General features: G+C 37.5%; 1 protein-coding gene across 1 annotated transcript in view; it reads left to right on the forward strand.

The window, feature by feature from the left end:
- csmd3b (CUB and Sushi multiple domains 3b) overlaps positions 1-21,655 on the forward strand; it is a 487,110-nt gene that overhangs the window by 164,589 nt on the left and 300,866 nt on the right. The gene's annotated exons all lie outside the window — the stretch shown is intronic.

Here is a 21,655-nt window from a genome sequence, read left to right on the forward strand (position 1 = left end):
GTGATTTGAAATATCCTAGTTTCGCACCGCACATGTTCTGACTGAACATCCCGGTATCATGCAATAATTCACCATTTCGAAAGAAATACAAACGAGGAGTAATTAACTAATGAGTTTGCCAACTAACTAGAAATTTTGTGTGAAATGAATTTCAAGCTCTGGTGGTAGCTAGCCTTGTAGACGGAAGAGTGATTTCTCTGATAGGCGAATACCTCGTAGGCTCTGTTCTGGATTAGTGGGAGTGGCTTGCGGAGCTTTGCAATGTGGTGCATTGTGGGAGTTGTTGTCTTTCATACAAATGCGCCCTAAAGTTATTTTCTGTCTTTCCTCGGTCAAGAAGGCACCAAATTCGAAATTTATTTTACATTTCGACTACATATATGACCCACTTTCAATAAAGATTAATGTTGAAATGGGTGAAATGCTCCTTTAGCTTTAGAAACCACGCAGCCATAATGATGTTGATTAATGCTGTGGTTTTAATGGTCCCACCACAGTCTGTAGGATGGTATATAATTCCCTTGAATTCAGTTCCTATGTGAAACAGTCATTTGAGTGATGGACGAACCCCATTTATCACATAAGTACAGCAGTGGAGTACAGCAATGACCATATTGGATGATCTGAGACTGGATCCCTGCCAAAACGGGGAGGTGAATACTGCATCAGAAGAGACTGCTGCATTGAGCTCACACAGGGGTTCAAAAGTACAGCTGATACCCAGAGAATACCAGCTTCCATGATTTGAAGTTCTCCAGTGCAGATTCAGCCATTGATGTTGGTACCAACTTTATCAAGTGGCTCAGCATCTCACTTACACACAATGTAAGAGATTAGTTTGTGAGTCAACTCAACAACATGTAATTTCTGCACTAATAGCAGCACCAAACAGCAAGGCTGGATAAAGAATACAAGCATTTCTTTGATAATCGTTTATAAATAGGCTCTTAAAGATGTCCTATTATTGTAAACAATTCCTACCCAATGCATACACAAAAAAAGGGGTGGACGGGACGTGTTGAAACTTGCGGTTATTGTAAAGGGTGTGACTTTCCCAAACACTCAAAGCAAACTGGTACTGCCGACCAATCAGAGCACAGAGCACATAGATCACTCACAGTGATCTATCTATCTATCTATCTATCTGTCCGTCAGTCCATCTGTCCATCAGTCAGTCAATCAGTCCGTCAGTCAGTCCGTCCATCAGTCAGTCAATCAGTCAGTCCGTCAGTCAGTCCGTCCGTCCGTCCGTCATTCTGTCAGTTCATCAGTCCGTCAGTCCGTCAGTCAGTCCGTCAGTCAGTCAGTCAGTCAGTCAGTCAGTCCGTCAGTCAATCAGTCAGTCAGTTAGTCAGTCAGTCAGTCAGTCAGTCAGTCAGTCCGACAGTCAATCAGTCAGTCCGTCAGTCAGTCCGTCCGTCATTCCGTCAGTTCATCAGTCCGTCAGTCAGTCAGTCCGTCAGTCAGTCAGTCAGTCAGTCCGTCAGTCAGTCATTTCGTCAGTCAGTCCGTCTCTCCGTCATTCCGTCAGTCAGTCCGTCTCTCCGTCATTCCGTCAGTCAGTCAGTCAGTCCGTCAGTCAGTCTGTCCGTCATTCCGTCAGTCAGTCAGTCAGTCCGTCAATCAGTCAGTCCGTCAGTCAGTCAGTCTGTCCATCATTCCGTCAGTCAGTCAGTCCGTCAGACAGTCAGTCAGTCCGTCAGTCAGTCAGTCAGTCCGTCAGTCAGTTAATCCGTCAGTCAGTCCGTCAGTCAGTTAATCCGTCAGTCAGTCCGCCCGTCTGTCCGTCATTCCGTCAGTCAGACAGTCAGTCAGTCCGTCAGTCAGTCAGTCAGTCCGTCAGTCAGTCTGTCCGTCAGTCTGTCCGTCAGTCTGTCCGTCTGCCTTTGGTGTTTTCTTTCACATCAGTGCAGGAAGCCTATGATATAAATTCATCATGATTTAAAGAGTGAAGTGAGAATTACTCCCACTATCTGTTTTTGCTCCAACTGCCATGTTTAGCGAATGTGATTACAGTTTAATACTAATTGAGGTATTACTGTATCCTCTTGCCCTGATAATTTAATTTCACCAAATACATGCAACAAAGAGCAGCTTATAGATTAGAAATAAAACCTCAGACTTTAGCTACTGACTGTAAATACGTAATATCAGTGTTAAAGGTGGCTTATTATTCCCCTTTTTTTAAAGTCTTGATTTTATTTCTGGGCTCTATTAGAAGAGGTTTTCTTGCTTGAATGTTCAAAAAACACCTTATTTTTCACATATTCTTCATTGTTGCAGCTCCTCTCTTCCCCATCTGTCGGTAACGCTCTGTTTAGTTCCTGTCTCTATGAAGCCCCTGCTTCTGAAAAACACACTGTGCTCTGATTTGTCGACTGGACCAGTGTCATGTGATTGGTCAAGTTTGTGGTTTGTAACTTCACAGACCTTTGTCATGCTCAAACAGCAACATTGCACACTAAAGAAGCACACTGTGAAAAAAAACATAATAGTTAATCTTCAAAGGAATTGCTCCCTATGAATCAAATCAAAATTTGTTTTAATACCCAAGAAATATTTTTTGGACTTTGAGCATATGCAGTGGGACTTTAATGTGAATATTGTTATAGTTTTGCTTGGACAGAGCTTTTAAATAATTCACTGTCTACCTGAAACCCCTCTCGAAAGGAAAAAAAGAGCCACGACTCTTATTTGATCTATTTTTAAATAAGACTTCAATGACAGACAGACATTCATATTAAAGAATGTTAATATTAGACACACAAAGTAGACTGACAGTTCTTTGATCACTTCTCTGAGGTAATCTTCACAAAGAGCGTGTCTCCCGGATGAATGTAACTTGTGCTCTTTCTCTCACTCTACAAAGTCTTTTAGGCATTGAGATGTACAAAATCCGGTTGTTTTCCCCCCCTGTCTCATCTTGGACACTGGCCCTATTCGAGGGGTAGAACAATGCTGATGTAAGCTCTAGTCCTCTTAGATGCTAAATGGAAGTGGATGTCTAGGAAAAAGCCCTGAAATGTCACCCTATTTCAAGGCTTAATGCCAAATGAGCTCAAACTTTGATAACTTGTGGTATGAATCAGCTAAAAGAGCAGGGAGGACATCTCCTTACTGCTTACAGATTGGAAGAAATTACCAGTAAAGAGCAAAAAACGCTACATTACAGTACAAACAATTCTAGAACCAGAAATTGCTTGTTAATAAATGCTTAATACAAGCCTTGATACGTTACATTTGTTCAAATCAAAAATATGATGTTTGTTATACTTTTCATTCATATTGCATAGTAATATTGTGTAATTCAGATTGGCACTGGTGAGTAGGAAATGTTACTGTCCTTTATATAACAGTTCTTAGAGGACATTCACACGTAATGTGTTTATTCATTTAAAACGTGGGTCCCAATTTATATTAAGTGGTTTTAAGTATTATGTTCTTACATTGAAAATGTACAACGTACTTGTGTTCATGTTGTATTGTAAACCACTTTTGCTGCTATTGAGGTGTGATACGGGTAAGATTAGGTTCAGGTGTGTGTGATAGGGGTAAGGTTAGGGTCAGGTGTGTGTGATACGGGTAAGGTTAGGGTCAGGTGTGTGTGATACGGGTAAGGTTAGGGTCAGGTGTGTGTGATACGGGTAAGGTTAGGGTCAGGTGTGTGTGATACGGGTAAGGTTAGTGTCTGGTGTGTTTGATACGGGTAAGGTTAGGGTCAGGTGTGTGTGATACGGGTAAGGTTAGGGTCAGGTGTGTGTGATACGGGTAAGGTTAGTGTCTGGTGTTTTTGATACGGGTAAGGTTAGGGTCAGGTGTGTGTGACACGGGTAAGGTTAGGGTCAGGTGTGTGTGTTACGGGTAAGGTTAGGGTCAGGTGTGTGTGATACGGGTAAGGTTAGGGTCAGGTGTGTGTGATACGGGTAAGGTTAGGGTCAGGTGTGTGTGATACGGGTAAGGTTAGTGTCTGGTGTGTTTGATACGGGTAAGGTTAGGGTCAGGTGTGTGTGATACGGGTAAGGTTAGGGTCAGGTGTGTGTGATACGGGTAAGGTTAGTGTCTGGTGTTTTTGATACGGGTAAGGTTAGGGTCAGGTGTGTGTGACACGGGTAAGGTTAGGGTCAGGTGTGGTGGCCTGGGTAGGTTTAAGGCTGGGTTAAGGTGTAAGGAAAGGGTCAACAGTGTAATTACAAATGTAATTACATACATTAATTACAGCTGTAATTACATGCAGGTATTTTCAAAATATAAGTACAATGTAAAAACATGTATGTACACAATAAGTCCATTGTATCAAATTATTAGTTTCAATGTAAGTACATAGTACTTAAAGCCACTTAATATAAAGTGGGACCAAAGCGTGAAATGCAGATATGTTTATTAAGTTAAACTTCCTTTGAATTGAGTGCCGCATTTTGTAATGGCATGCCATCCACAAGACTCAAGAGCAAAGGCCAAAAATGTTAGTTTAGCAGATATTTACAATATCACAAAGGACGTACTATGCACTTTACTCTATGCACTGTAGGAGTATAGGAGACTCTAGTGTAGTGGTTCTCAACGGGGGCGTTCAGAGAACAACGGGGGGCGTTGAAAGCAAGATATTTGAAAGGGGGGCGTTCAGCTGTTCATGGGGGGCGTTCACGTGTTTACAGCAAAGATCCAGGCAAGACAAGATGAAACATGTAATTACTTGCAAAATAATTGCCTACAACATTCTAAAATGTGCCAGTTTAATGCCACATGTAAGCTATATATCTTTTCTTTTGCAAATAGACCAGCGCTCAAGCACTGACTAGAATCCAGTGCTGACAAGAATCAGCATTCACATGCTCAATAATGTGTTTCGCACTGACAACTATCCGGTGGTGGCTAGAATCACTTCTTCAAACTATCTGGTCCGGCTTTCTCAAGACAACTTAAAGTTTGTCTCGACAAACTTTTTAATCTACACGCAACAGAAGAACGGAAAGTTGACAAGCCATTAAAAGAGTATTGACTTAAGAACCACTTATATATTTTCAAATATTTTCAATAAATCATGTTCCCATTTGCTCCGGTGACGAATTTTAAAATTAATTAAACTAAATTCTATTTATAAGGTAACATTTTTACATTTTTAGGCATTTACTAATGCCAATGTCTAAGACCAAAAATGTTTTCTTTGTTCACCAAGTACTTTACTGGTCAGGCATTATTGTTAAAGGTAAAGCGGAGGATTTTCTTTTTCCGGGTGGGTAGCCTATACTATTGGTCCACCTAAGTGTCAATCATTCTGGTGATATTTTTACGTAAGGCCGTCGTACGTGCTCGTCCCTAAGTAGTTTTCGCTTTCTGGGCATGTGCACTTTTAGGTGTATTATGTGTGATGAGTTACGGTTTCAGCCATTCCTTTGAAAATGGCTGAGGGTCGAAAGAGAAAAAATTTATACGAAGTGTATGATAAGAAGAGAAAGGCTGCAGAATATAGAAACAAGACCAGAGTGATTTTTGGTGAATATTTCACACGCTGGCGTGCGCTAAAATCACAGGTTGGGCTTCCCACTGATGCCGCAGTCGCAGAGATTCTACTAGACAGGTAAAGTTTGTCATGCTATTTGGAGAAATCCATTTAAAATCACTGCTAGTAAAAGTTAATGTAAGCTATGATTAGCTGGCACAAGTCATGCACCGCATAGACACGGTAAACATCTCAATTTGTCTGAAGTAGCCTTATGACCAAATGGTAAATGGTATCACGCTGAAATATTCTAAAACCTTGTGTATTCATTTTTGATAATTACAATGTGTTCACCATAGTATTTATTACACAAATGCAACAAGCTACTTCTCCATTGCATATCATGTCTTCAGTCCTCGGTCACTCAACACGTTTAATAGGCGTTCCCTCTCGGGAGCAAATAGAGTGTTGCGCATGTGCATTTTTAAAAAAATTGGAGAGGTGGGTCTTCTCTAAAATTCGGAAAGATCCTCCGCTATACCTTTAACTCAACTAAAGAAGCATACTGTGAAAAAGCATAATAGTTAATCTTTCAATGAATTGCTCTCTATGAATCAAATCAAAATTTTTATTAATACCCAATACATTATTTTTTGGGGCTTTGAGCATACAGTATGCAGTAGGAACTTTAAATGTGAGTATCGTTATAGTTTTGCATCATCCGGGTATTTAAAGTGCACTTTTTTTTTTTGGAAATTTGTTTAAAATCAATATCACGCTCACAATAATGCTGTTTTTAACATAGCAGTATGGCAACCTTGTGAAAGGAAAAACAGTCTGGATCTTTCCTAAAACATTTTTAATCTACTAAGCGGAAGCAGTCAACTCCGGCGTTCCCGTATAGCTATCATGTTTTGACAAACTGTACAAAACATTCATGCCCTTTACAAAGCAAACGATTTTAACCTTGTCTGTTGAACTGTGTTAAATTAAAAGACAACCAAGCCCTTAATGCTAGATTCTATCTAATGGAGCCTTTGTCCTCCTATCCATTGAATGATAGTTTGGTACAGCAATGTTCTGACACTTTAATGCCTGGCTTGCCTAGGCTGTCTACTCCAGAAACATTCACCTGTCAGAGTCTCACCTGCCCACTTTACTCAGCATGTGAACCTCTTGAAAGGTTATTCACAAGTTTTATTAATGCCTTTGCTCCTGCTTGCTTGGTTTTCAGCACAGACAAGAGTTTCTGTTTAGTTATGAAGGTCAGATGCTATCAGAAACTGTTATGGGTTGATTATGGGTATAGTTTGTTGCTCGTTGTTGTTCGTTGCTCGTGTGTGCACTTTGCCATTTGATCCTTAATTCGACACAATGAGGAATTGTATGAGCTTGCTTCATTTGTAATGTGTAATTTCAGATGGCAACTCTCAGACATAATGCAGTGCAGCAGAACATAGTTCTGAATCCAGAATTAAATCCATTATGAATCCAGAATTAAATATTTAAACTCTGTCTTTAGAGATTAAAAAATTGCATACAATATTAAAATGCACAAATACGTGTTTTGTGCTGCAGGCTAAAAGTAATTCTACAACATTTTTGTTCTTTTATTTATTTGCTCTACAAATGAGTCTTTAAATAAAATATGTCTTGAAAACAAATTGATAGCATGATTAGCTTGGTTCATTGTGTATATTATTCATGATAACGTGCATGCATAGGTAAAATGCATTAAAATATTAAGCAAATCTATGAAAGGCATTGTATAATTGATGAAGCTCACTTTGAATTAAGGTAATAAAGAATTAATAAGTAAACACATATAATGATATACAATCTGGTCAATGAGACAACATTGCGCTGCTCTTAAAGAACGATCCCAGGCTCAGTTTAAGTCACTTTCCTTCTCTGGAAAGGGAGTATGATTTTGTATGATTTTTGGACGTTGCGTTCAAACAAACCCTTTTCTCATAAGTGACTTTTTATGTTTGAAATAAGACAATCACAGATGTTGACAAGCCATCCGCCTTGATCGTCTCTTTACCCCAAGGGGCAGTTAATATGCTGTGCCTAATCCTATCCACAGAAACAACAAGCACAGTGATGAATATTTACTGAGCTGAATGGTGCTTATCTCCTTTTTGGCATGGAGGACAAAGAATTGCAGATTCTGTTTATAGAACTACATTTACATTTTTTCACCACGCTCATGCATAATTGAAGCAACATATTGAGAGATGTCAGATATATAGCCCATCCCTATAGACAGCATTAATGTATTCTTCTGTATTTAAAGAGAGGAGAAATCCTACGCTCTTCAATCTCTAGCTCGTTCAACATCCAACATACTCTGTTTTCGTTCTCGCATCAAACACTTGTTTTCGAGGTGATTGAGAAATTAACTATTCATTATTTGAGTTATGTTATTTAACACAATGCTCTCATGATCTCCATCTTAATGGTTGAATGATTAATTGAGTTCAGCATTATTATTGGCTCTTTCAATATAATTGCATTGCAGATTTGCGAGCCATTTTGTTTCCAAGATCAGTTAATGAATAAAGCTGAAAAATGAATCTCAGATATCATACATCAAATAGGACACGGGAGAGGTACAGAATAACCATAACAGATAGCCTATATATTAACATTTATCTTCTTCAAAGCATACTTTTTAACTAAAGCTTTCTAACACCATCTGAACGGATTAAAATTGCGTGATTATTCCTTTTCTAGTCACACTTTGAGACACCATCATCATCATCATCATAAAAACCATGTCAGACAAAGGTGGAAAACTGATTAACTTTCAGCTATATCTGTTCATTTGCGGCTGTGACTGATCACCATTCATGCATAATGATAACACTCAGAGGCTTTACTGAGACAAAAGACATCCACAACTCATTCAATCTTTTATTTATTATTCCTGAGGAATTCCACCTCATCATTTTTTGTGTTGAATACCATACATGGCTGCCATCCCTAAATGTCCATGTTCAGGATTCATTTGACTCCTCTCTTTTAATTGTCTTTTTGTCATTCAGCAAGGATGAGAGTCCTGGAATTCAATGCATGAACTGAGCCAATTCAGCTTACCATTCATCTTTTTTATCCTGTGCCATTACCGGTTTGGGGAATCACTCTCAGCAATAGGTTTCATAACACCATTGCTATAGTAGATCATAAAAGTGAAGTATGTCATTTTTAAACACTTGAAATGTTAATATGGTTCCTATTCTAGTTTTAAGTTGTCATGAAACGAAAGTTGCGCTAATCTTTTCTTCAATATTTTGACATATATCCGAGTAAAATGGCTTCTCAAACAAGAAAACATATAGGGCGGGACTTTATTTTGTCCATGAGAAATTGATTGAATGGTTGTGGTTTGCTATTGGTGGATCTCATGTGGGTGACGGTTGCCCCGCCCTCGCGTCAGTAAACACGTCATCAGAGAAGAGATGAGATGTCACTGCAAGAGGGAGGGGAAGATATTTTGATTAAACTGTAAGTAACACATTTAGGTTATTTTGTCTGAGAAATATAACACAAGTGTTTTCATAACATTGCTCTGTTTGTGAATTCCGACCAGCCTGACATAGCAACTGTAGTTCAGCCAATGGTGTGAATTTAGAGGCGGAGCATCAGTTTTTGTTTAACAAATGTAATGGGGAGAGTGTTTCGCTTCAGCACAGTCAGAATTAACTTATTTCTAAATATTAAAGGTGTTTAGGTGTTGTTGTCTTATTAAAATATTTTATCAAGCCTGAATTTAACTTACAGATAACTATAAGTATATAACTATATACTAACACATTTAGGTTGATTCGCCGAAACGTGTAAATATTGTGTTGCTATCGAAAATATATTGTTTGAGTATCCTGTCCAGTTCGACATAGCAACAGTGGCTCAGCCAATGGTGTAAGGTTTGGGGCGGGACTAGCTGTTAACAATGCCCAATTGCAGAAGGGGGGGGGGGGGGGGGTTTAGGAAACTAGCATGATGATACTAGCGGCACAGAAAGTAAAATGAAAATCAATCAATTTAGTTTAAGTCTACGAAACAATCAATCTGAAGGTACTGTAAACTGTTTCAGTTTAAATGCAGATTGTAATATTTTGAGTTATTGTTTTTCATGACTATTTTGAGAAAGGTGAGACAGAAGGTTGAGTTTAGTCCTCATTTAATAGTGGTAGCATTGTGATAGACACAGTTCAGTATTGAAGCGCACCCTGCTTTTGCATGTCAACTTATCACTGAGATGTGCTACAGTGTCACAACATGTCAGAAAACAAAATGACTCTTTAATGACAAGATTCTTGAATTGAATTTTAAAAAATAGTGTTGGCTTGTCACGGAATAAAGTTGAGTTAAGTTACCCTTACTGTCTGAAAGTTTGATGTCAGCTTACAGAGTTATTTAAGTGATGTGAAGTCAATGTATTGTCATAAAGACATTAGTAATGTAAAACCAAAAAGTTAAGCTCATATAAGAACAACTTGGTAGTATTTATGTAAGTCACACGATATCTGAGAGAATTCTGCTTTAAACCCAGTGGTTTGGTGAATATATACATTTCAAATTTGAAAACTGGCTTGATATCAGGGATGGGGAAAAAATCAGAATTGGCTTATTCAGTTCATAAAGTAGAATTTTTATTGGCCAAGCCAGTCAGACAAGAAAAGAATCGTATTAGTCTAACACAGCTTCTGTTTTCAGTTTCCATCTTATAGCCGGCATCATGTTATTTTGAAGACCTTGAGATAAATTAGAGAACTCTGGGTATTTATGTATTTTTCCACCCTGATCTGTAAAATGAGAGGTCATTTATTACACATAATTATACATATATATATATTTGGTACATATATAATTATGGTAGCAGTTAAAAAGGTTCTGTACATTATATACAGAAATGTATATAGGCCATTAAAATCATTAATGCAATAGCTAATATGAAATTACAATGAACAACATTAAGTTTTGTTGGTTAAAGTTAATTTTACATACTTATACAGGTTTAACATTTAAAGTTGTATAAAGTAACATTAAAACATTTCAAACATGCATCAGCAATGAACAGTATTTATTACTGAACATTAGATAGATTAATATATAAATGAAACAAAAGTATACACAATTGGTTCTAGTTGTTTTATTTTGCTAATTATAGTTTAAAAGGCATTCTCAATTCAATTCTGAACGGTGATAAAAAAAAAATAAACATGCTCATGAAAGCCTATAGTATTATAAAAGAACAAAAAATGTAGCCTTTGGGCCTCTTGCTTTTTGATGAAGAATTAACTGTTTCTCATTTCAAGGGCATGAGAGTCATGGAAATAAAATTTCATGCCACAACACATCAAAAGGAAATCTGGCACCAGAAAACATAAGCACATCAACCCAGTGAAACACGGAGCACTAATAAGGCACTGATGTAAATGAGGGTTTTGTAAAATGATCGATCTGGCAGCTCAGAGAACAATAGCAGGTGCCCTGCCTGTGCCTGAGGCTTTTTCCTCCCTTTCTTTCTTCCTTGCTGCATGTTTCTAATTCTGTAGTTGTAGTTTGGGGGGTTTGATTCTACTCAAGGGTCCTCCTATAGAGCCTGTATGATGATCACATCAAACCCATCAGCCAGTTATCACATCGAGATATTGACACTTGAATGTGGGAACCATCTGAAATTAAAGGTCCCGCCAGCAAATTAACACATTTCGAGGAAAATACACAACGTACAGAAAACACACGCTTTTTCTAAGGTTCCACATTGTGCTTCGACAGTAATTGCCTCGTGGCATGTCAAGCTTTTTTTCTTTTACTGTTTGACAGTTTATTTGAACGCCCATCAGACTCTGGCCATGTCAGCCACGGCAAGCAGGGTTTTGGTAGAGCAGAAAAGGGGTGAGTAAGAGAAGAGATAGGAAATGTAAGGAGGAAAGATGTAATGAAAGTAAGAGCCGGAGAGGCATGTTCCCCGATCTGAGATCTGTGATGGTTGTGACAGCTGTGTGAGAAGTAATAATAGCAGTGGAGAGTCACAGTCAACAGAGCCCAGGGGTTTCTGACAGCAGTTTCATGAAGATATATATATATATATATATATAAACAACAACAACTAGATTTTTATAGTGTTACCTCAAGTTTTCTAGGACCTCCTCATGTCGAACTATAGCCCATACAATATGACTTTTTCCTTTCAGTAAATGTAGCCAATCATTCAAAATGGGGGGGGGGGGGGGGAGTAGTGTTTGTTAAATATGCTTTTTTTAAATGAATGGTAAACTGTATGATGAAGCATGGCAGCACGTTAGGTGGATCCAGTGGTGTAGTCTACGTGATACGCATGTATACGCCGTAAACCAACTTGAAAATGTCAAGGATTTCCGTATGCCCACTAGGAAATGTCAAAGATCTCCGTATACCCACTTTAAAAAGCATGAGGATTCATAACAACATCGTTTTGTGAAAGAACTTTCATTCATAAATTCACCCCGCCGTGACGTCTGTGTTTGCGCAGCGACACGGATCGAATCGCGGAATCCAGCAACAAATGTAACTTAGCCTACTGTAAAGCGGAACGTCACGCAATTTGGCCATTTTTGAATGAATAAATCAAAAGTAATGATACAATGAATCAAATCTCGATATGTACTAAGTGTCCATGAATATTAAAGCTCAAAAAGACTGCTATTGAAATAAACTCTGAATGTTCAGCTTGTTTCTGTGAATGAGCGCTCAATGTGTGCTCTACTACACACTGACGCGCGCGTGACACTCGTGGTGTTTTCAGCGTCTATGAGGAGGACATGCACACATTTGAACTTTATTGCAGAGCTTTTATGAGAGTCACTTCACAAGAATTTTTCCATTTCATTTGATAAAACTATCGTCATTCATTCGTATCATATACACACTCACAAACTTTAAAGTCTTCATTACAACCTGTCAAAATCAAAGTTTTGTATAACTTGAAGAAAATATAACAGAAATATATTTCTATTGCACAGTAGAGTATACTTCAAGTAGGCCTAATAATAATAATAATAGTTTATTAAAACACACAGAAGCTCAAATGTCTTTAATTTACAACCCACCAAAATAAAAGTTTGTAGAGATAAATAAAGTAGGCTAACTCGAGGGAATTATGAAAGAAATTGCACAGTAAGATGTACTTTTTAAAATAATAATAATCAAATCTATTAAAACATAATTTTAAAGGAATATCACACAAGTTTTTAAAAATTAAATTTTTATTTGTGCTTATAATGTTTAAGTCTTTTAATTGTCAGCTGATAAAACCTGTGCTTCAGGGACCATATTCATATAACATCTAAGGCTAAATGTAGCTCTTTACTGGCTGAGTTAGATGGCGATTAACACTAAACAGTAGAAAATGGGTGGTGTTGGTGGCTTGGGGGTGGAGGGGGATGGAGAGGGGGCGAGGGGGTACGGGGGGCTTGGGCTGGTATATCACAGTATACTCACTACAAAAAACTAGACTACACCACTGGGTGGATGGGTTATTCATAGTTTTCACGTGAGGTCACACCCCATTTGGAGGCCGCAACAAGGCTTTCCTCTATTGCCTGGAAGTCATTTCTTTTCAAATTTGTGCGAAGTGCTAATTTAGTAGACAAAATACACCTTATTAATGATGCATATACAGGCAAGCATATGAACCCAGAATATAACGCAAACCATTTAGCATGTTGCATTTTGGTGCCCTAAATAACTTTTCATTGAACAGTTCTTAAAATCTAAATTTAAATCTAAAACTGTTTTCCACTATAAGAACCTTTTGTGCAGTAAAATATTCCATGGATGTTAAAGGTTCTTCGTGAAAACACATATGCCAATAAACAACCTTTATTTTAAGAGTGTATTTGCCAAAAACTTGGCTTTTTGTTATCAAGTGTTGGTTCCACCTACACCTCACCTCTGCACAAACATTCATCACCGAACATGTGGTTTCCCAGGAGTGATTGACACATGCCTTCACTTTGGCCTGCCAGCCAATAGGAAACAATGAGGTTCCCCCCAAAAGTGACAGGAGGCAACAGCTTGCTTATTCTTCACTAGGGCGAGCTGGAGAATGTAGACAGCTGGAGGACGTCTCTATAAGCCAAAGAAGACAAAAGAAGAAGAGAAAGGCCTCTGCGCTAGAGGACGAACATGCAGGATATAGACAGAAATGGAAAAGGATTGTAAAGAGTCAGATACAGCCCATACAAAAATGTAATATATGGCCATATATGTACTTATATTTTAAATAGCATGACATATATCTATACATATATTTGACTTATCTGAGAGCACAATATATGCCTGCAACATTTATGAACATTTATGTGTCCAAACGTGTGAAGAAAATATTTGAGTTCATCCATATATGATACCATATATCTGCTTATATTACAGTATAGTATTGGTTTCTCGCATATATGGACAACATTAAGTTTAACTATGTGACATACATATTTGTTTCCCTCATATTTAATAGATGCATTTAAACCATACCTGTCAAGTTTTGGATTTGAAAATTAGGGAGATTTTCCGGCGCCCACCGCGAACAGTCCCACCACCGCAACCAAGCTCCAGTCACGTTATCCCTTACATTTTAAGACAATTGTTATAGCTTAAATGAAACCATAAAAGGGTATATATGAAGAGCATTTATTTTAAAGGCTTATTTGCATATTTTCTGTTCATTTAACATTGCTTGTCTCTACATTTATATTTTATTTTCATTCCACACATTCTTTTAATTTCATATTGCTTTTCTTTTACAGTTTTTCTTTAGATGTCACATAACTTTTCTTTACTCTTTTAGTGAGTTATTGTTCAAATTTGTTGCAGACTTTGCATTCTTTAACCTGTTAGGCTGCAACCCCACTTTTGAAAAATCCTCAGAAATGGCATACTCAAACTGAAACAGATAGCCATAAACACTATGTGTATATATTTATAGTTCATAAACACTTTTCACTAAAATCACAAGTATGATCTCATTTGAAAGCTGACACCTGGCAGTTTATTGTAAATGTAGAATTAATTATTGTCATAATGAAAAAATAGTTATTAATAGCTACAAAGTTTAGTAAAGTTATTATAAATTTATTTTGTATGAAACATCTTCAAAGTTTCTGAGAGTGGTCAAATACTGAAACTTGAGTGTTATATCTTTTTAATGATGTAGTTTGTCAAGGTAATAACATTAAATCTGATAGTAACTTTGAACTATTTAAACAAACAAAAAACGCTTCAGTGCGCCGGCGCACTGGCAACGGTTAACAGGTTTTAAGATGCTAAAGTCGCAGTTACAAAACGCGTGACTGTCCCCTACCCTGCTCCTCTTCAGAAAAGTTCGCTGTCCCATTGATCGCGGTATTTACATGAGGGTTTTGGTTTTGTGGCAGGAATGCCTTCCGTCTCTGTCGTAGCGTCCATCATCCGTCTCCGATTTTTTTTTTTTTTTTCCCGCGTTGTCACTCATCATCTGACCTCTCACACACTAACCTCGCGACAACTGTACCTGTAGTAGGCTACTGGAGGTGGCAGTTATCGCGTGGTTAGTGACAGAGCTCAGATTGCGAATGTTTTTTTTTTTTTTTTATCCGCCCGGGCCATTATTATTTTTTAATAGCGCAGGTTAAAATACGGGAGATTTACGGGAAAATACTAATACGGGAGGACGGCGGGAAAGAAGGGTTAAATACGGGACTTTCCCGGCCAAAACGGGATACTTGACAGGTATGATGTAAACATACATGCATGTGATACTGATGCATTAAAATAAGTACATATATACGTATACTGTATGCGTCTTACATATATTTAACATTTATGTGCATTTACGGGAAAATATATGGCACTTACATGCAAACTTTTTGCTATATTTTGAAATATATGTTTCATATATGTCTATGTGTTTTATATATATGAATTTTGCATATATTCTCATATAGGCAGCAGACATACATGGGCACTGACATTATATATGTAATTTACATATATTGACATATATTACATTTCTGTATGGGAGCACAGTATTTAAATGCATTGTGTAATAGTCTCAGCCTTCAACGTCACCCGTTGGCCGAACGTCTGATGCATATGGCAAACAAAATTGGAAACACTTCAAGAGTTTCGAAGTCGTCATCTGATTGGTCGAATTCTACAGGATTTCCAAAAGAGTTGTGAGTCGTAGTCTCTAACGGTGCCAAACCCCCTCATGAAAAAAAAAATCGGTTGTGTTTACAACTGTGACACTAGCTATGTTTTCATCCAAAGTTGTGAATTTACCGCATGCATAAAATTGTAATATTACATAAAACATTTGCAAATAAAGCACCGTTTCCATCCAGTCAGTTGAAGAGAACAAAATCGTCACTTTCTGATAAGCTGGCGACAGATATTACTTAGAAAAATGGAAGTTGATGAAGTAGGTGAAGCCACTATATATAGTAATGTTGGTGTATATAAAATAATACTCCTCAGAGCGCACACGCGAAAAGCAATAAACACGGTCATGTTAAATTGCTTTCTGAGGTAGATGCCTGCTGTTTGGGAACGCAGTCGTGTTAAGACAGTTCTGGGAGGTTATTATACTGAAACACATTGACGACAGACATTTTTCAGGCATTTATAAATGACCAAAACAGCATTTCAGATGCTGTGCAGCAAGATCAGTCCGCTGGTTGGTCCAGTTATGCCGTCCCATTGCGAAGTCACATGTTTTTTTTTAGATGAGCATCGTGGAATTGATTCAGTTTATGTGTTTCCATCATAATTAATGCGCATGTGTTCTTAGCGGATAAAATTATCAGATTCAGATGAGCGCATAGGTATTTATGTGCATTTTTAGAATTTATGCGCATCTTGGCGTTTCCATCTAGCGTTTTTTTTTGTTTTTTTTTGTTTTTTTTATCGCTATATAACAAAATGCTTATAAAATAGGTGGATGAATACATAGCTAATGCGCACTTATCAGGATAAACTAAATGCTGGATTTTCAAAAGTGTGTGAAGTTTAAGTTCACTGTGTTTTACAGTCTGTTATTGTAGGGACATTTACTTTACATATTCATGTCCCTGAAGAGAACGAACTGTGAGCTTGAGCTGCCAGTGTGGAGATGAAATGGCTGAGAATATTAGCATAACATTTTGTAACACAAGTAGCCTACACCAAACTATCAGATATTTGGACTGAAGAAACGTCCCGAAATGTTCACTCAAATTGCCTTATACAGTGCTGTTTTAAAACGGTGCATTTAGAAAGTCAATGGAGTGGTTTTCTCAAACCAGTGTTACCTTGAAACACAACAAGATCCATATTGCATCTAAAGCAGGAGCACATCTCCTTTTTACAATTAAATTTGCGTCTATGTGCAGTTTACAGAACTTGACCGAGTGATCCCTTACTGAAAATACAGCTAATTGGATGCATGCTGTAGGGTAATGACAGATGTTACTTCAGTGAGCCGCAAGCTTTCTCTTCCCACGTACACTTGCTCCTTATACCTCACGCACGTGCAGAAGCTGGAATCAATTATTTCACAAAATAACCACTCAAACATTCAGCTTTCAAATGCACTGGATCTTTGCAGTGTGTTAGACAGGATCTGAAGAAAACTACTTAATTTAAATAACTTTAAATTCATTTTTAATTAGGTAGTTTGAGATGAGATAAATACAATAAATGAAAAGTCTCTCCATAAATGTCACTTTGTGGGGAGATTGCAGAATATTAGAGCAAAAGCCCCTCACACGTTTTTGTTTTGACATGATTATCATAAAAATCTGCCTCTCACTTAAGTGCAGCTTTCTTTTCTTTTTTTAAGTTTGTGATGAAACAGCACTTTGGAGAGAAGTGTTGTAATTCACAATCACTGCCTCTCAGGAGAGACACACTTTAGCACAGTATGTTGAAAATGGCTGATTACACATCTGAAAGCATTAATTACCACAATGTCTCTCTCTCTCTCTCTCTCTCTCTCTCTCTCTCTCTCTCTCTCTCTCTCTCTCTCTCTCTCTCTCTCTCTCTCTCTCTCTCTCTCTCTCTCTCTCTCTGTCTCTCTCTCTGTGCTTATGTGTGTGCGTGCGCTCGCGTGTGTGTGTGTGTGTGTGTGGACTAATGATTCTGGAAGTTCAGCTTTGATCACAGGAATAAATTACATGTTACAATATAATGAAATAGAAAACAGTTATTTTAAATTGTAATAATATTAAGAAATATAACAGTTTTTACTGTATTTTTGATCATATAAATTAAAATTTTAAAAAACATGAAAAGATCTTACTCAACCCAAACATGTTAATGGTAATATATTACCTTAGCAACTATTATTGCTAAGAATAAACAATTTTATTATTATTATATCATATTTTTTAGTATATAACATTTTTGTCAAACTTGGATATCCCAAATGTACCCAAAGAAAGGTATTGTTTTATTTGTCTCACTTATGGGGACATATTTGAGCATAAAGTACAGCTAGGAAAGTCGTACACAAACACACACGGACAGCATCACACCCTCATCAAGAGCTCCTGTTCTCTCTAACTTATCTACACCATTAATCTAATGCATATTTGGACTGATACACAAGCTGTAATGACTACTGGCACAAACAAAGATTGGAGTTTGATAAGTCTCCTAAAAGTCTCAAATTTGTTTTACAAGGTTGCATTCCAGCATTCACCAAGGAAGCAAGGTGGAACGAGAAAGTTCTCGAAAAATCTGAAAGCCAATAACTAGCTTTACTTTGTCAATACCCTCACATCAAGGGCACTCAAATAACAGGATTATCAAGAAGCGGTACAGAATCAACAGCATGCATATATCATGTGCACTGATTCATAGACCTTGAAGAAGACTGAGAGGCTGAAGGTGACTCTCCATGAGCAAGACTGGCCTGAGAATCCTTCAGTAGAGAGAGATTCGTTTGTGGCCACATTAGAAGCAATGCACTTCACTGGCAATGATTCTTTTGATTCACTTTTATTGACTCCTACTTGTTTTCTCCGGTCAGTGAGTGAGCGGCCCCTTGCAGTACAACGAGGCACAAAAATGCTTTTCAGAAACTTTCTAGGATTTTGGTTTAAAACATAAGAGTAATAAAGAAAAAAAATTTAAGAAAACAAAAGTAAGATTTATATATACAGGTGCTGGTCATATAATTAGAATATCATCAAAAAGTTGATTTATTTCAGTAATTCCATTCAAAAAGTGAAATTTGGATATTATATTCATTCATTATTCAAAGACTCATATATTTCAAATGCTTATTTCATTTAATTGTGATGATTAAAACTGACAACTAATTAAAATCCCTAATTCAATATCTCAGAAAATTAGAATATTACTTAAGACCAATAGAGAGAAAAAAAAGATTTTTAGAAATGTTGGCCAACTGAAAAGTATGAACATGAGAAATATCAGCATGTACAGCACTCAATACTTGGTTGGGGCTCCTTTGGCCTGAATTACTGCAGCAATGCGGCCTGGGATGGAGTTGATCAGTCTGTGGCACTGCTCAGGTGTTATGAGAGCCTAGCTTGCTCTGATAGTGGCCTTCAGCTCTTCAGGCGAGACGCTTCTGACGCTGTGTCTTGTTCAAGAGTGGTTTGAAAGCTGAAACCCATGTCTTGCATACGTCTGTGTGTGTGGTGGTTCTTGAAGCACTGACTCCAGCTGCAGTCCACTCTTCGTGAATCTCCCCCACATTTTTGAATGGGTTTTGTTTTACAATCCTCTCCAGGGTGCGGTTATCTCTATTGCTTGTACTCTTTTTTTCTACCACATCTTTTCCTTCCCTTCGCCTCTCTATTAATGTGGTCGGACACAGAGCTCTGTGAACAGTCAGCCTCTTTAGCAATGACCTTTTGTGTCTTGCCCTCCTTGTGCAAGATGTCAATTGTCATCTTTTGGAAGTCAGCAGTCTTCCCCATGATTGTGAAGCCTTCAGAACTAGACTGAGAGACCATTTAAAGGCCTTTGCAGGTGTTTTGAGTTAATTAGCTGATTAGAGTGTGGCAGCAGGTGTCTTCAATATTAAACCTTTTCACAATATTCTAAATTTCTGAGATACTGATTTGGGGGTTTTCATTAGTTGTCAGTTATAATCATCAAAATTAAAAGGAATGAACACTTTAAATATATCAGTCTGTCTGTAATGAATGAATATATATAAAAATTCTTACTGACCCTAAACTGTATGTATAACGTTTTTATTTCTCTCAAGTTGTTATATGTGATTCATATCTTTTGCTTTTAGTTTTTATCACTTTTAGAATTGAAGAAATCCTTCCCATCCCAAGTAGTTGGCCAAATGTTTATTATTCCAATGGCTTGCAGCCTTGTGCTGTGCATTCTTGCTTGTGTGATTGCTTAAGTATAATCTCATGTTTGTTGCCATTGTGTGTGTTTGTGTGTGCGCGAGTGGCTGATGACTAGCATGCAGTGATCTAATGGGGTCAAAAAAGCCTTGTGTCAAACTCAAGGTCCTGTGTGTGTTACATCCACATCCACATGCAACTATCTATCATGTGTCTTTCGGGGAATGAGAATTCTTGGCTGCCCCCATTTCCTTGTGCCTCATTACCCTCCAAGTCAGCGCAGTGACCTTTCAGTGGTCCGACCTCCATCCGCCCCAGTTCTGCATATCTCAGCCGATGTGTGGGATCATGGCGGGATGAACGGCTGGTTAGGCATCATTAGGTTATGAAACCATATTTGTGGGATTTTCCTGTAAGTAGTTTCAAGGAATAACACTTACAATCTTCAAAATAAAGGTTCTTTATTGGCATCTATTATCTATGGAAGCTTGTTTCCGGCACAGAATAAAAAATAAAAAAGGTAATTGTAAATTTTTTATCTCATAATTCTGACTTTTTTTCTTACAATTGTGAGTTTATATCTCGCAATTCTGACTTTTTTTCTCAGAATTGTGTGATATAAACTCGCTATTGCATGTTATAAATTAGAATTGTAAGATATAAACTCGCAATTGCAAGAAATAAACTTGCATTTCCGACTTTATAACACTGAATTGGAAGATGTAATTGGAAACAATAGGAAGACTTTTTTGTCTCAGAGTTGTGTGATATAAACTCACTATTGCGAGTTATAAAGTCAGAATTGCATGATATAAAGTCAGAATTGCGAGATGTAAATTCGCAATTGTGAGATAAAAAGTCGCAATTATCTTTTAAAATGTTTTATTCTGTGGCGGGAACAAGTTTCCATAATTGTTCTAATAAGAACCTTTAAGATCCATGGAACCTTTCATTGCACAAAAGGTTCTTTATTGTGGTAAAAAGTTGAGCTTCATGAGCAGAGAAAGATTTTCTATATTTTTTCTTTCTATTGTCATCAAAAATGTATATCGAATTGCTGCAACTCTTTTCAGAGATTCATTCGACTCGGTTTTCAGAAATGAGGAACATTCTTTTGGAGATCTATTGACTAAAGACCATTGAATCTGCAGTCATAATGAGCGAATGTGGCCAGTTAGCCGTTAAATGGGCCGTGATGGATTACCCGATCAATTTAGTTTCCGTTCTTAGATGGCTGTGGCTTAGTATTGGGGAAATAGACTTATAATGTGGTCCCAACTGGATGACAATGACATTAGATACTCAGTCCATCGCTATAGACATCAAAAGCCGTCATATAATTTTATAGACTGACCTTAACAGCAACAGGCAATTTAATAGCCGGTCATTTTGAAATAGGCCTACTTCACTTTCAAACAATGAGCTGCGTTTTAGAATTGTTTCATTATTAGAATCCAAGCCGTATTATTATTTAAATCAAAAATTCTCCAAATATGTCATTCCTTCACTGCTCTGTGAGAGAATAATGAACAGACTAAATGCAAAGCTTCCAGAAAGGGTTCTTTTAACATCGGCTTCTCTCCACAGTCCAGGAGGCACCAGTGAATCGTTGCTGTATCGTTTAATTACTTGAGTGCTGGCTGGATCACATTCCTGTCAGACAGGGCTAAGCTTGTAATTAAGTCTGCTAATTAACAGCTGTTGTAGCAGGATCAGGATTTCCAGTGTTTTCGGATTGAAGAAGGGTTAAAGCTTTCCAGCATTGAATCACTGTTACTTCCTGGTTAGGAAAAGCAAATAAAGTGAGGGATCTGCTTTAAGGAATAGTTCACCCAGAAATTATGTTGATTTACACGCAGTCATGTTTCTTTTT

Source organism: Siphateles boraxobius, unplaced genomic scaffold, assembly GCF_051911475.1.
Source record: "Siphateles boraxobius isolate OS27281-9 unplaced genomic scaffold, OSU_SipBor_1 35, whole genome shotgun sequence".
Lineage (NCBI taxonomy): Eukaryota > Metazoa > Chordata > Actinopteri > Cypriniformes > Leuciscidae > Siphateles > Siphateles boraxobius.